At 54.8% G+C, this 14949-nt stretch overlaps 1 protein-coding gene across 4 annotated transcripts in view; it reads right to left on the minus strand.

Annotated features, from left to right (window-relative positions):
* The window catches only part of KANK4 (KN motif and ankyrin repeat domains 4), a 64340-nt gene that overhangs the window by 43749 nt on the left and 5642 nt on the right, over window positions 1–14949 (minus strand). The window lies entirely within an intron of this gene.

Below are 14949 nucleotides of genomic sequence, written 5' to 3' on the forward strand. Positions count from 1 at the left end.
GCATGGCTGCAGGTGCAGACACCCCAGGGCTGGCGGGGGCCGTGGCATCTGCCCTCTGGGTTGGGAGGAAGATTTTTCTTGGCACAGCCTGCACATTCAGGAAAGTCAGTGAAAGCAAACTGAGCCTGATAAGTAATCTTGAGACACCTGGGTGAAGCCAGTGATGTTTGCAGATTTTTCATCAAGTTGGAAGGCGTTTATTATTATTTTGCAAGGCCCCACCTGGCCCTCTAGGCAGCACAGCCAGAGAGGAGCGGGCACAGTGATGTGGGTCAAACAGGGAGGATGAGCACTCAGCCCCAGCAGCAGGTACCGGAGGCGACCCAGAGAGACACAGTGAGAGAAGAAGGCTCCAGAAACTTCCATCCACGTCAACTTTTCCTTGGAGGAGATGGGGTTCGTTGCCAGGGTACCAGCTGGCAATACAGAGGAAAGCCACCTGCTGTTCTGGTTTGGCTTTGGTTTTGGTTTTAACGGGAGTAAAGTCACTAAGAAAAGGTGTTGCTGAGATTCACATCCCACGTCTGCATCCCCCACAGCAGCTCGAGGTGTCACAGAACGGTGGGGCACTTGGAACACAGCACAGACTTTCGTTAGGTAACTGTAATAAAAAGAATAACAGTGATGCTGCCATCTTTCCTTCCAGCCAGATTATGGGGCTTTTCAAGTCCAGGCCCCTCTCTCATGCTTCTGGGTATCTTCGAGGGCACCAGCCTGGGGCCCTGCAGGTGGCCGGGGCCCAATCCGTCCTGCTGGTCTGCCACTGTTGGGAGCAGAGAAACATAGAGCTGGCCTTGGACATTATCACCTTCACTTTCTCGTGGGGAAACCGAGGCTCAGTGGCTTGCCCGTACCGCACAGCAGCGCTGCCTAGACTCCTGATCCACAGCTTTCCTTTATTAACCTCACGCTGGCGGCACTGGTCTGCAGGGTGGACACCGAATTGATGGCGTCTTTGAAACCAAACCACGTGGCTGGCATCCCCATGGGCCAACGGCGTTACTGTGGCGAGACGGCGGCAAACTGCACACACGCCACTTAAGCCCTTATTCTGCACTGAGTCCTTCCCCTCCTCCCTCGGCCCTGGGCTCTACCGCCACGACTCCCCATCAGCGAGGCAGGAAGGCCGCCTCCCAGCCCAAACTCGGCTCAGTGCTGTGTTCAGAGAAACAGCCATCAAGGAGGAAAAAGTGGACTGGAGGCCCTCCAAACCTTCCGGCGGCCTCTAGAGAGGACACTAGACGGGAGGGGCGTCTGAGCACAAGGCGGGGTCTCCACACTTTCCGCACTCTCTGCTCCTCTGGGACCTATTTCCATCAACGCCGCCCTCTGGAGGCGGGTGCTCTGTTCCAGCTCCCACGCACCCTTCACTCATCGCCTCGCACCTCAGGCAGCTGCTCGCCCATCCTCTGCCAGCCTCTCGACCCGTCAGGAGTTCCAGCATTAGCCCCCTTTGTGCACTGCTTTCTCATCACCGGGTGACCGCAGTCTGCATGATAACGAGGGACAACAGCCAAGCAAACCATGCAGACATTTCCTTAGAAGGGCATTACTTGAAGGCTCCACAGAGAAGTTTCGACTGCTCACGTGTTAACATTTCTATTCTCTCACACCTGTTTTACAGATGAGAACCTGAGGCATAATAATATTAATAACGAATAATTATGCTGTTATTATAATGATAGTGATTACTAGCCAGACAGCGTCCGATATTGTACAAATGATAGATAACCTACTTAATTTCACAGTGACTGTATCAGGAGGTGCTGTTTTATCCTTTGCACGGACGACAGGTTCCAGGCACAAAGCTACTCAGGGGCAGGGCTGGAATTCAACGTGAGGGGTGTCTGGCCCTAGAGACAAGCCCTGACCACAGTGTTCACTGCCTTCCAGGTTTTAGCCCTGCAACCGCCTGTGAAGCCCGTTGCCAGTGGAGCCCAAATAGAGAAGGAACCAGATAAAAGGATCTGGCAAACGAACGAGTCTCGCGTTAATTCCACCACCAGCCACGCTCATTAAATACTAGATGATTATTAAATATAAACAACGTTTTGGGGGCATGCAATAGGTCTATAGATAAGATAAATTTGTTTGCAAAAGAACAGACTAAAAAACGCAGTGACTTTCTAACTAACTTACAAATTATTTAATCGATACAACACAATTACTTTTCAAATAATCTTTGAAAGTTCCAAGGAGGCTTGAGGTGTTTAATTGCTATTTAACCAGCGAGCAGCAGCCGGCTTACACAGACATCAATTTCAGAGAAAATGCTCTCTGCAGACCTAGCACTCGGTCAAAATTTCCATCAGAAAGATGCATTTTCAATCCAGATACAAGGGTTTTGGGTTACAAATTAATTTCCTTTGTCCGTTGTTCACCAGGGCGGGGGTGGGGGCGGGGCTGACGCGGGGTCCAGGCTCCTGCCTCGTGTGGCTCAGGAGAGAGACGTCCCTCCCTGCCAGTGGGGCAGTTTCCCCCAAAGGAGAGGCAGGCCGTGGCAGTGATTCAGGGAGGACCCGGGTCCAGCTCAGATTTGCCCTAAAGGCTCCAGCAGACATAGAGCACGAGCTACCTGGGGCCAAGCCTTGAGCCTGGAGTTTGCCCGGGTCCCACTAACGTGCGCTGTGCACTCGGAGGAGCCCAGGAAGCGAAGGCAACAGACACGAGCGAGGAGAGCAGCAATGTCAGCAAAGTCAGCAACACTGGGGCTGAACCTGCGTGTGAGCAAGCCCGCCAGGCGATCTTCACACACAAGACAGTTTGAGGAGTCCTGCCCTAACCAACTTCCAAGGGCACAGTGTAAACCACGGTTCAGGGCTGTTCAAACTGATGCGCGTGCATCTCCCCAAGAGCTCGCTAAAGCGCAGATGCTGCCTCCAGGCGTGTGATGGGTGTGTGTCTGGCTGGGGAGGGCGAGGAGGGTCCCACGGCCCCGGCAGGCTTCCTAGCCGTGTGACCTTGGCCACGTCACTCCACCTCTTTGAGCCGGTTTCCTCGGCTGTGAAAGGGTCTCTACGCACCTTATAAGGCTGTTCAGATGCCACAGGCCTGTGCTTAAGGCAGCACCTGGCATGTCGAAAACACTCCAACAGAACTGTGGTTGCTGTTGTTTCTGAGGGAAGGACGGACGAAACTAGTAAGTGCTCAGCAATTGCTCATTGTTACTACTTATCGGGAGCAGCCGTATGGCGTGACAGGCACTGTGACCCAGGCACCTGCTGTCATCCCTCTTCGGGGGGCTCTGTGTGCGAGGGCAGGTGTGATCTGTTCTGTTCTGCAGATCAGAGAGCTTCAGTAACTCGGCCCAGGCCACAGGGACTGTGACAGGCAGAGCGAGAGGCGCATTCGGGTCTTCCGGCCAAGCTTCCCACCGCCCAGGCGGAGGCCTGCTCTGTCCATACCTTTGCGCAAGGCCCTAGTCGAGGGGAGGGTGGCGGGCTGACTGCACGAGGCTCTGTGCAGGGGTAAGTGGTGGTCCAGGTGCAGGATGCAGGCGGGAACACTGAGCCTGGAGGGACCTCAGGCCCGAGAGCAGCAACCGGGCAGGTTCGAAAAGGATCTGGACCCTGGCAACCAGGAAAAGCCTAGGAGGGCCGAGGACCACCTCCCTGGAGCCTTGGACAGTGCTGGCGACGGCAGCTGCAGTTGTAACTGACCAGTGAACTGACGGATTCACAGACTGGTTCACATTTTGGAGGCAGCAACTGATGTGGAATTGGTGGGCAGGATGTGTTGGAGTTGGGGAGAGATTTTCACTTCTGGACTTTTCCTCTTTAAAAAGGGAGCAGTTCAAAATAGAAGAACAACAGGAATATTTCCCTTGGAGCGCAGCCAGCGCACACAATGCCTCCTTTTCTTCCCAGGGCGGAAGGCGTTTGGGGCTGGGCCCCTCGGCAGGGGTGCAACCGGGAGCCTGTGCTCTGGAGCACAAAATCCCTGCCTGCCAAGCCCAACACAAATGCCCCCTTCGCCGCAGCCTCCCTGCCACCGCCCCGCGCACGCGATCCAGCTGCCGCTCCTCCTGGAGGGTCCCCCAGGGCCAACGCGAGGCTCTGTGGCCTGTCTCCCACACCAGTCTGCAGACTGGAGACAGCGATGCTTTCTCAGTCATCCAGTCACCTTTGCAGGCCACGGGGCACGAAGAGAAACAGCCCAGCAGCTTGAGGGGTGCCGGGGAGCCCTGTCTGTTCAAAAATCAGTCATTCATCAGAAATTCCTGTTCAGACAGAAGGCCAGGTGCTGTGGATTCATGAATGAGGGATAAAGAACCTTTAAGGACTCATGGTCCAAAATGGGAGCCAGAGACCGAAGCAAGGATGTACGGTGCACAGAGGTGGGCGAAGGCATGACAGGGGACCGAGAAAGCATCCCAGGCAAGGGATCTGAGCTGGGCTTTGAAGGCTGAACAAAAAGTTCTCCAGGCAGACTGGGGAAGCAGCCCTCCAGCTCAGAGACGAAAGCACAGATGGTGGGCTTGAGAAAGGACCAGCGCACCAGGCCCAGGGAGCAGGGCAGGGCAGAGGATGAGGACGGCAGGGGCAGGGGGCAGCTCACTCTATTCCGTGGAGAGCGGGAGCCCTGCAAGGTTCTTCCACGGAGGAGGAGGAGGATGAAGGCGGGTTCTGGACACAATGCTGGCTGCAGTGCGCGGGGAGGGCAGCCGCCCCAGAGCCCGGCCCATCGGCAGACAGTAGCTCGCCACAGAACGAACAGACAACTTCAGGAGAGGGAAGAGGGTAGCAAGTCTGAAGAGAAGTCTCGCCCGACAATGCTTCTCACCAACTGCCCCCTTTATGTATTTTTTCTTTTAAGAGAACAGCAGCTTTTCTGCTCCTTTATTGAACTATTGCAAATGTACATAATCTGAGATTGCAAGCATAATTGCATAATGTCTTCCACTGTTTCCTGAATGTTGGCTTCGTCTTCTGGAAAGATTCTGGCAGCCCCTCGACCTTGGGCACTGCCTCCTGCATGCTCTCTGCCCTGCCCAGCAGCCCCTATCATGTGCTGAGCACACAGGGGGCCCCGGACAAGCAGAGCCAGGAAACAGCGTTACAGAGCATAAGAGCTGGACTCTTGCAAGGAACTGGTCCCCCTCTCTCATTTTACAGACGGGGAGACTGAGACCCAGAGAAAGGGAAGCACATGCCCTATTTGAAGATGTGCTCTCATTCCTCCTTCTAGGCTCCTGCATCTCACAGTCCAGACTCCCAGGTGCCAGCACCAAGCACAGAGGCACAGATTCTGAATACACCAGTGACGAGCCTGGATGACAGCAAGGTCAACAACACTGACACACAGCGACGGGCACAGAAGGATGTGTGCACGCACACCCATGACATTCAGCATCAGGAGCTCAGCCTGGTGCTGGACCTGCTGGAGGCAGGAGCGTGCAGAAGTGAAGAGCGTGGGCTTTGGCGTCACGTGGGTCAGCATCTGAATCCCAGCCCTGCCACTTCCCAGTTCCCGCAGCTCCCCAGCCCCAGTGTGCACATACCTGAAACAGGCAAAACACAGCTCCCTCCCTATGGGGTTGTAGGGCAGAAGATATCAGATGCTCATCCCAGTGCCTGCAGTGGGAACAGACAGGTGATGAACTAAAGAGGAAGTAAGAGAGAAAGAGCAGGAGTCCCGAGCAAGCCACAGATTCACCGACCATCCAACCTGGGGTCAGTGAGCACCAGGGAGGGAGGCATCGGAAACTCCAGGGCCTCCAACCCGGGAAGTGGAGAGTGGTGGCAACAAGAAGCGAGTTAGGAAAATCGGAAGAGAACCGAGTTTGGGAGGAGGAGGACGGACAGTCTGTCCTTGGGCATGTGGAGTGCCTGACCGGGGTTCCCCCACAGAGAGGGTCATCTAAAGAGAGCTGCCCAGCAGACAGTGGAGAAGGTGGGCCTGGGACAGGGGAGAAACCTGAAGCTTAGCTGTATGGATTCTGGAGTCATCCATGTCAGTGCGACCACTGCAGAGGCGAGGGGAGGGAGGAGCTGGAGCCAGCAGAGGAGGAGTCACCTGGGGAAGAAGGACCAGGGGGCCTGCAGCCCAGGCATCACTGGGGGTGCGTCAAGAAAGCTGGCGAGGCCTGAGCCAAGTTTCCACAGAGCAGGGGAGAGGCCAAGGGCTGACGAGATGGGAGCAGCAGGAGGGGGCTGCTGTGTGTGACTTCGGTAGGATTCAGAGAAATGAGCAGCAGCTCCTGGGAAGAAAGGCGAGCCACGGGGAGCGTGAGCCCTAGAACTGAGATGCGAAGCCAGGAGCTCTGGCTCCAACGCGCATGGCCAGTTTGAAGGAGAGTGAGTGTTTCTAGAGGTGGGAAGGGAGGACTCTGAGGCGGGGCTCCAGGGAGGGAGGGGAGGGCAAAGATGGAGAAACGGCCGTGAAGCTAAGACCTGAGGCCACGCGACCTCCCCCTCTGCTGCGACCTCCCCCTCTGCTGAGGCAGGAACAGGCCGCATGCTGAGAGGGAGCCCATGTGGAGCGATTTGGGAGCTTGAGGAGAGCAGACGAGGTTTGCAACCGTCAGTGAGGAGACTGGGATGAGAGACGACGAAGACAAACACGGGAAATGCCAAGCAGTGGCTGAGGTCAAAGGGCATGGATTTAAAAGACATCCCGCAGTCCCAAGGCGGGATCAGAGAAACGGACAGTAAAGTTAGTCTAGGACTGTGGGTTACAAAAGCAAAAGGTGTTAAGAGGGGAGACTGCAGGGTGCGGGGAAGACACGTGGCGCGAAGGGAGGGGAATGTCAACGCCTTGTCATCCATCCCGGCAGGGCAAGTAGCACACTGTGCTGTCACTGAGCCCTGCTGACCGGCCACCCCACCCCAGACGCCCTGAGCACAAGGGTGTGAAAACACCCCGCCACTCACCCCAAAATAAGTCTGCTTGGTTAAACAGCCAAGCCCACGATGACGCTGGCCAAGACCACGGTGGCCATGGAGCACGTGAAATGTGGCCAGTCTGAAGTGAAACCTGCTGTCAGGGAAAATGCACACTGGATTTCGGAGACTTAGTATGAAAAAAAGAAAGTAAAATATCTCAAATTTTTTTTTTGGTATGATTACATGTTGAAATGATAAAATTTGGGGTATATTGGGTTAAATAAAAATGTCTTCCAAATTAATTTCACCTCGTCTTTTTATTTCATTTAATGTGCTACCAGAACATTTAAAACGTGACTCGCATTATATTTCTAGGCAAGAGCTGGTCCATGAGGCAACTGTGACATGAAACGTGGGCTGAATGATCGGGCTAGGCCAGGATGCCTGCTCAAGCCCCCGTGAGCGTACGCCCACAGCCCTCCCAGCGCTTCTCTGAGAGAACAGGAAACAGAACTGGGGAGTTCTGAATTGCTGGATGTAGGAACAGAGGGCTAGGGATGCGAGCTGAATTAGGATGCAGGGATGTTATGGTGGGCCACTTCCCTGGGGCACAAAAAGGGCCAAACCGCCAACGTGAGGCCAAATGCTGGAGAAACCACAAACCACTGGCGAGGACAAAGGCCAGCTTCCTTTGCCATCCCAGCTCTGCGCCAGGCCATCCTCAGCCTCCCAGCTCCCGTCCGCCCCTCCTATGACCTTGGGTGCCCTCCAACCCTGGCCGTGCATCTGCTCCCACCAGTCTCGCAACACGAGACGCCCAACAGCCTCACGAATTCCAGAAAGGCTTTCCCGGATGGCCTGGGCGAGGGGCCCTCAGGTAGCCCCGCTTTCAGGAGCCTCCTGCCCACAGTTAGAAAGAGGCACCGTGATACAGCACAACTAGCACAGCCCACAGGCCAGGAAACCCAGACCCGTCCAATGTTTGCTGTGTGAGTGTGAGTCGTATCACAACTTCTCTGCTTCACTTGTCAATAATAACACTGACCTAAATCTACTGACTTGTCGGGGTCCAGGGGGAGAGCGGCGTGAGAGGCTTTGTCAGGTATGTCACACAAATGACAGGGAAGCCGTCATCCTGAGTGGAAGGGGTGGGAGCGAGGGAAGGGGGAGCAGCAGGGGAGGCAGCGTGCACAGATGAGGGTGAAGCCCTGTACTGAGAGGGCCCCCCGGAGGGCAGGCCCAGGTCGTGGCCTCCTGTCAGACACGCCTCCTGTCCACACCTGGCCTCAGGAATCGTCCTGCAGCTGAGTAAACGCAAGAGAGTCCAAAGACAACCTCAACAAAACCTAAACGCATCCGTCAGTGGACCGCTGGCGATCTCAGCGTTACTCAGCACCGAAACGAGGGTTCCAAATTCCACTGTGAAAAAAGGTCTAATTCACCCCAGATCCGCTCCCCCCACTCCTCTCCCAAGGGGTGAAGGGTGGAGAACGAGGAATCCCAAGAATGGAGGATGTGAGCAGGGCTGGCTGCCTCTGATGGCAGATGGGCTGTGCTGAGCACATCTGCATTTGTTTAACCCTCATCCTAAGCTTGGAGGGGAGGAATGACTACCCCATTCTACAGCGGGGAACCGAGGCTGGAGGGGACAGCATTCACGACGAGCTCCTCCCACCCAGCAGTGTCTTCCACCGCGGGCTTGGAGGGGACGTAAGGCCTGAGATGTGTTCGAGACAGAGCAGTAGGAGGGAGCCGGAGCAGACCTGTGTGCACAACCTCACTTTAATAAACATTTTCTATCTGGATACATATATGTGGATACATATCTAGATCTATGTAAGGATACAGTTACAGCTCCTAGAGGCATATACACTCCAAGCTGTCCCCAACGCCCTCGCGGCCAATTTTTGACAGTTCGGAGTTTTCTCCTTTTTAAGTTTCTATATTAATTTAATTTTATTTATTTTTTTCTTTTTTGAGGAAAATTATCCCTGAGCTAACTGCTACCAATCCTCCTCTTTTTGCTGAGGAAGACTGGCCCTGAGCTAATGTCCGTGCCCATCTTCCTCTACTTGATATGTGGGACGCCTGCCACAGCATGGCTTGATGAGCGGTGCCATGTCCGCACCCGGGATCCAAACTGGTGAACCCCAGGCTGTGGAAGCAGAACATGCAAACTTAATCGCTGCGCCACCAGGCGAGCCCCTCTATATTATTTTAAATGTTTGCTACTAACTGGTATGATTTTTAAAATATTTTTTTAATAAAAAATTTCCCAGTGGGGTTTCAAATTGTAAAGACCACCTGCTCACACATACAAACACACACACTCTAAAAATTATTCAAAAAATGGAAACAATTTCTCTTTTCCATTAGTTTCCTTATGAATTAAAAAAAAACATACACACGGTTCACCTTGTCCTTCAAGGGGCCCATTTTTTAAGCTTAAAGGGCAATAACGTGAGGTGTGAACCGTCTTACAATGCAGTAAGTATTTGTTGGGGACAGGTGTTCAGTGTTCTTCCCCATAGAGATGCCAGACGCCGAGGCTGAGGGGAGCGGGCAGAGGACTGGCCAGAGGCTGACATCCCCTCTTTGCAAGTGTCCCCTCCCACCCCCCTTCACTTCCTAGAGTCCGCTTCCCATACTGTCCTGCCTGGAGCCTCCCAGTTTCCCCTCCTCACTGCTTCTCCACAAGGACAATGTTCCGCGGGGAGCAGTAAAACTCCCTGCCTAATCTGATGAAGGGATGACAGCGTTAACGTTTAGAATTTTCTTTCTCCCCCCTAATGCATTAGCATTTTCTAGGAGCTTTCTGAACACACTGCAGTAACTCGAGAGTGACTGGAATGGTGGAGGTTCAGGCAAGCTACCTGGCCAGCGGGAGATGCAGCCTGCAGCTGGAGGCGGCAGTGGCCGCCTGAATGCCCAGCACTCACCTCCCGGCCAGCTGTTGCCACGTGGGGATGAAGTCAAGGCTCGTGTTGCCAGACCTGATTTCTTTCAAAAGAAGCCAGGAATGTGGATTTATGTAAAATCTGATTTTTAAATGTTGATTTAATTCTTCTCTTTTTTAACCTGTGCAGGTCAAACAAAACCTCCATGGGAACCAAATGCCGCCCAGATGCCCACCAGTGAGGCACTGAAGTGGTCTCAGCTCACCTTTCTAGCCTCGTCTCCACGCCCCTGCCCTCACAGAGGCAGCCTCCACACTGCACCCAGCCCCCAGACCCCGGCCCAGTGCCTGGGCGCCTCATGCCTTTGCTCACACCATACAAACCCGCAGATGGCCTTTCCTGTCTTCTCTACCAGAGTCTTCCCATCCACCAGCTCCTCCTGATCCTCAATACGAATCTCAACTAACACTGCCCACCCTCTGAGGTTCTCTTCAAAAGCTACTTCCCGCCATTGTGTTTCCACTGATTCCAGCATTTCTCACATCTGCCTCTCATTGCCATGACTTCCACATGTTTAAATCTTCCTGGTAGATCATAAATTGGAAAAAAGGAAGCGAGGATTTTTTCTGTGCCAGCTGTGACTTTGGTAGTATTAGCCTCATTTTACAGCAGAGAAAACTAAAACCCAGTGGACAAGTGACCTGCTTGAGCCTCCGGCTAACAGCACAGCCTTGCATGCCCCAGACCTCCTTCGCACGTGCCGGGTCCCTCCTCCTTCCTTCTCCATCTGGCAACTGCCACAGCTTTCCCACCAGCACCTTCCCCTTCTCCAGACACCAGTGAGGGCTGGCCCCCTCTCCTAATTCCGCGCTCCCAGCGCACCCGGTAAGAACGTCTCAGAGTATCCCTCCAACTGTCTTGTAATGAGCTATCTGATTCTCCATCTCCTCTGTTGACTGCAAGCTCCTTGCCCTGCACAGTCGCTGGCCCAGAGTTAAGGGATCAGTCAGTATTTCCTGGATGGCAGGAAGGAAGAAGGGAAGGAACGATGGAGGGAGGGAAGAAAGAGGGAAGGAAGGAAGAAAGGACGGTGACAGCCCGCAGGCAATGAACAGACATGAGGTGCATGGAACCACATGGCTCCAAGCCCCACGCCTGGGCTGGAACTGATGCTGGCTCCTTTGTGCTCCAGCCCCAAAGCAGATCGTTGGGAAGCTTCCAGCTGCACCCCCTTCTCCCCGCCCTGTTGCCCGTCCCTGAGTTGGGCAGGCAGGTGGCAGGGTGCTGCTTGGCTTGGGGCCCCAGGAACAGCATCCACCCCCACTCTTTGCTCCTGGTCTCTGGTCCTCGGGAAGGTGGTTACCTGCATCAGGCAGGCTTAACTTCAGTTATGATAGATGACGGTGGTGGAGCCCTCCCCAGAGGCTGGCAGGAGCTCGCAGGAGGCCAGAGCAGGAGAAGGGCTGACAAGGGCTCTCGCTGCCCAAGGCAGTCTGGGGGGAGGGGAGCACCCTCTTCCAGGAACCCCTGGAAGTGAGGCTCTCTGCTCTGCCGGTTGCCAGAAAACTCCTATGATGCTGCCCCCACGCAGCCACCCACCCCATTCACAGGCCAGGAGGCTGGGCCAGGCTGCTTCTGCTCCTGGACCCTCTGCCCTGCCCAGGCCCCAGAGAACCATCCTGGTCTCAGGAGAAACCACAGAGAATCCAGCCGGGTGCACGTTCTCAAAATCCCAAGTGCCCCCTCAAAGGAGCAATTTACAACCCCCGCCGACACCCCATGAGATGAAAAGCGTGGGGGGACGTCTGGCCTCCTCCACCCCACTCTCCAAGACACACCAGGGGCGGGAGGTGGGGGGCCCCCCAGGAGACCGCTCCTCCAGGGACTTCAGAACCTCAGAGAGCTTGCCGCGAGGGCGGCAGATCTGGGCAAAGGCCTCGGAGGGGCAGGGTCCCCCTCATTTCCCTTTCTCCTCCCTCCCTGCTCCCCATCTCCTCCCTGGGGACCCACCCAGAACCTCCCCCCGCCCCAGGGGCTGCCAGTCCTCACCCCAGAATAACTCAGCACCACGGGCTCTCAGCGGGAGCCCTGGGCTGGCATCCGCGGGCACTTCAGCTGGGTCAACGCCCAACAAACCAGCAAGGGAGGAGCTTTCCCCTGTTTCAAAGGCAAGAAAATGAAGTTCGAAAGCATTTTATAACTAGAAAGGGAAAAAATCTTAAAACGAAAGGAGACCACTTTACCTAAATAAACGAAATACTTAAAAACACTGTTAGGAACCAAGACTTCAGCTGGAGAACTAACCAAATAATCCTACCACCTTAGAAAGAAAAAGCAAGCTAATTTTATTGACTGTTCATTATGTGCACTTTCCATTTCATCCCCTGGGTAACCCCCACATACCCTCCTACTATCCCCATTCTACAGACAAGAAACTAAGGGACAGAGAGGTGACACAACTTAACCAAAGCCGGGCCACTGCCCTCTCCACGGGGCCATGGTGCTGGTGGGTTAACAGTTTCCCCACGGGGTAACATATTTGCCTTTTAACAATAGCTCTCTGGAGAGGACAAAGTAATCCAAAGGAATGACTCCAATGCGGGGAATTTCAGGCCTCAGCTCTGCCAGTGGGCAGGGTCCTCAGGGCAAGAGGCTCTGGCACCACCGGGCATCCCCGAAGGCGGCCGCCCACGGCCTGGCTAACACGGGGCTCCATTCAGCAGCTGGCAAAGCAGAGGGCTTGGGGGTAGAACGAGGGAGAAGAAGATCAGGTCAGGGAAGGCCAGCCCTGAGGCAGGCACAAGAGTGGAGCAAGTAAGTGACCACAGAAGAAGTGACCTCAGGTGCCCCACACACGTCCCCTCGCCCCAAACACCAGCCTGCTTAACGGTGGGGAAGAGACACCTTCAGCGTTAGTGTCAGGGCCACGTGGCGTGCTGGCGCAAGAGGCCGGGTTTTCGCTCCAGCTCAGTCACTCACTCCCTGTGCACCTGCCCTCACTGGTCCTCAGCGTCCTCATCTGTAACAGAGGGGTGCTCTAGGTAACAGAGAGGTTTCCTAGCAACAAGCTCTAGGTGATGGGACCCAGAACAGGTGCTAAGAATGGACAACAGGCAAAAGGGATGGAAGGACCTGGTTCATTTGCTTTTACCAAGATTCTGCTGGACAGAGCTCCATGCCAGATGCAGCAGGAGGCGCAGGGAGGGGAGAGGGAGCTCACACCCAAAGGGGACGCCCCACGAGTAAGGCTTGTGAGCTCCACTGAGGCCAGACCCGGCAGCTCCAGGGAGTGACCCCTGCTGCCCATGGGCAGGTATGAGGGGCTCACAGAAGCCCCCCAAGAGGAGCCCATGGGTGAAGAAGACAGGACGAGGAGCCAGTGTGAGCAGAGAGCAGAGGCACTGAGGTGGAAAGGGTGGGAAGACTGTGGATGCCCAGTAAGCACTCCCTGACCGAGACAGAGTGGCCACCACAGTTTTCCCGGACTCTGTGGTCATCTGTCATGGTGTTTAAGAGCCCAGGGCGCCAGAACCAGCAGACCTGGGCTGAGCTCCTGGCTCCACCACTTAATACTCTGTGACCCAGAGCGAGCATTCCACCTCTTAGAGCCTCACTTTACCCGCCTACACAATGGGAACAGTAACACTCAGGCCTCATCACATGGCTGGTAGAGATTAAATGATGGCTCTATTGAAAGGGCCGGGCAGAGCTGGCACAGGCTACATGTTCAGTAAAAGGCAGCAAAAAGCAACTGCTACTCTGATGTTGCTCCAGTGGGCTCTCCTCTCTCCAGCCTCCTCCTCGCAGTCAGCATCTGGCCGGTCCCCCCACATCCTCCCTGACTCCCCCCTCTCCCGCCTCCCTCTGCCTCCTCCACGTTCCCGCGTTTCAGAACACACTTCAAGGTACTCCTCCTCCTTCCTAGGATCCTAGCTCGCATCTGATCAGCCGAGTCACCCACCAGCCTACACAAGCTCCTTAACCACTCAGGCACACACACACGTCCCCCATGCGGTTGTTTCAATGGACTGGTTTGCACGGACTGAGCCTGCTGGTCTGTGGGCTGATAGGAATTACCTACCCAGTCGCCCATGTGTGCCTGTAATTTGTAAATTAACCTCTGGAAATACATCAAACTTTCTACCCAAACCACAAATTATGTGCTCTTGCAAATTTGCCAAACTATTAAATGGAATTTACTGCTGCTTGAGGATGTCCTGCACTAATTAGGCGGAGATGGACGGTATATGAAAGATCAGGGGACGGAAGTTGGGAATCAGAACCAAAGCTCAGGGACTTCCTGTCGGCGGGTCTCAACCCTTTTGTGCCATGGACCCCTTCAGCAGACTGACGAAGCCTATGGACCCTTTCTCAGAACGTTTTAAAATATATAAGGTAAAATGCACAGCTTGACTATGAAGAAAACATTGCAGTGAAAAATAATTACTAAAATTTTTAAAATGCATGTGCAATATAGTAATGAGTGTCCTCTATTAACGCGTGAAACAATGAGCTCTTGCAGCCCTGTAACAATTGCGGGAATCCCAGAGCTGCGAGGGCACGAGTCACAGCTAAGGTATCAGAGCAGCTGAACTGCGACGTGCAAGTGTCTGTGACCTCTACTGGTGGCGATGTCACAGGAACTGCGAATCCACCGGTTCGTGCCTCCATTCATAATCGAAGAAAATGCTTAACAAAGATGCTGTCTTCCCCCCTAAGTTCACAGACTCCTCTGAAGTCTGCACACGGGCCCCTCAGGGCTGTTACCCCAAGTGAAGGGTCCCTACTCAGCACATGCGCGCACCGGGCGGATTCCTGAGTTCAGCTGGCCTCCATCTCCCTCTGGAGGAATCTGCACCCACAGCCCTTCCTGCCCTAACAGGTCAAGCTCTGTACATATGACCCCTCTGCCCTCCCCTCCCATCTGACCGGCCAGGGAGGACGCCCACCTCAGCAGCCACCCAGGCCCAGGCTGACCAGGGACCAGTCGGGACACGGCCTGGAGAGAAACCTCAGCTTCCAGGGACCCGAGCTCAGACAGCAGGATCCTCTGGAACTTGAACTAAGTGACAGCAGGATGAGGCGTGGGGCGGGCAGTGCTGAGCTGAGCCGCGGGCGCTCACAGTGAAGACAGTGACCGACTGCACCAGCGGGACAGCCTCAGCTTCAGAACCCTCTGCACCACCTCCAGTCTGCCTGGCCCGCTTCCGGCCCGTGCTTAGACACCA

This window comes from Equus asinus, chromosome 16 (genome assembly GCF_041296235.1).
Source record: "Equus asinus isolate D_3611 breed Donkey chromosome 16, EquAss-T2T_v2, whole genome shotgun sequence".
NCBI lineage: Eukaryota > Metazoa > Chordata > Mammalia > Perissodactyla > Equidae > Equus > Equus asinus.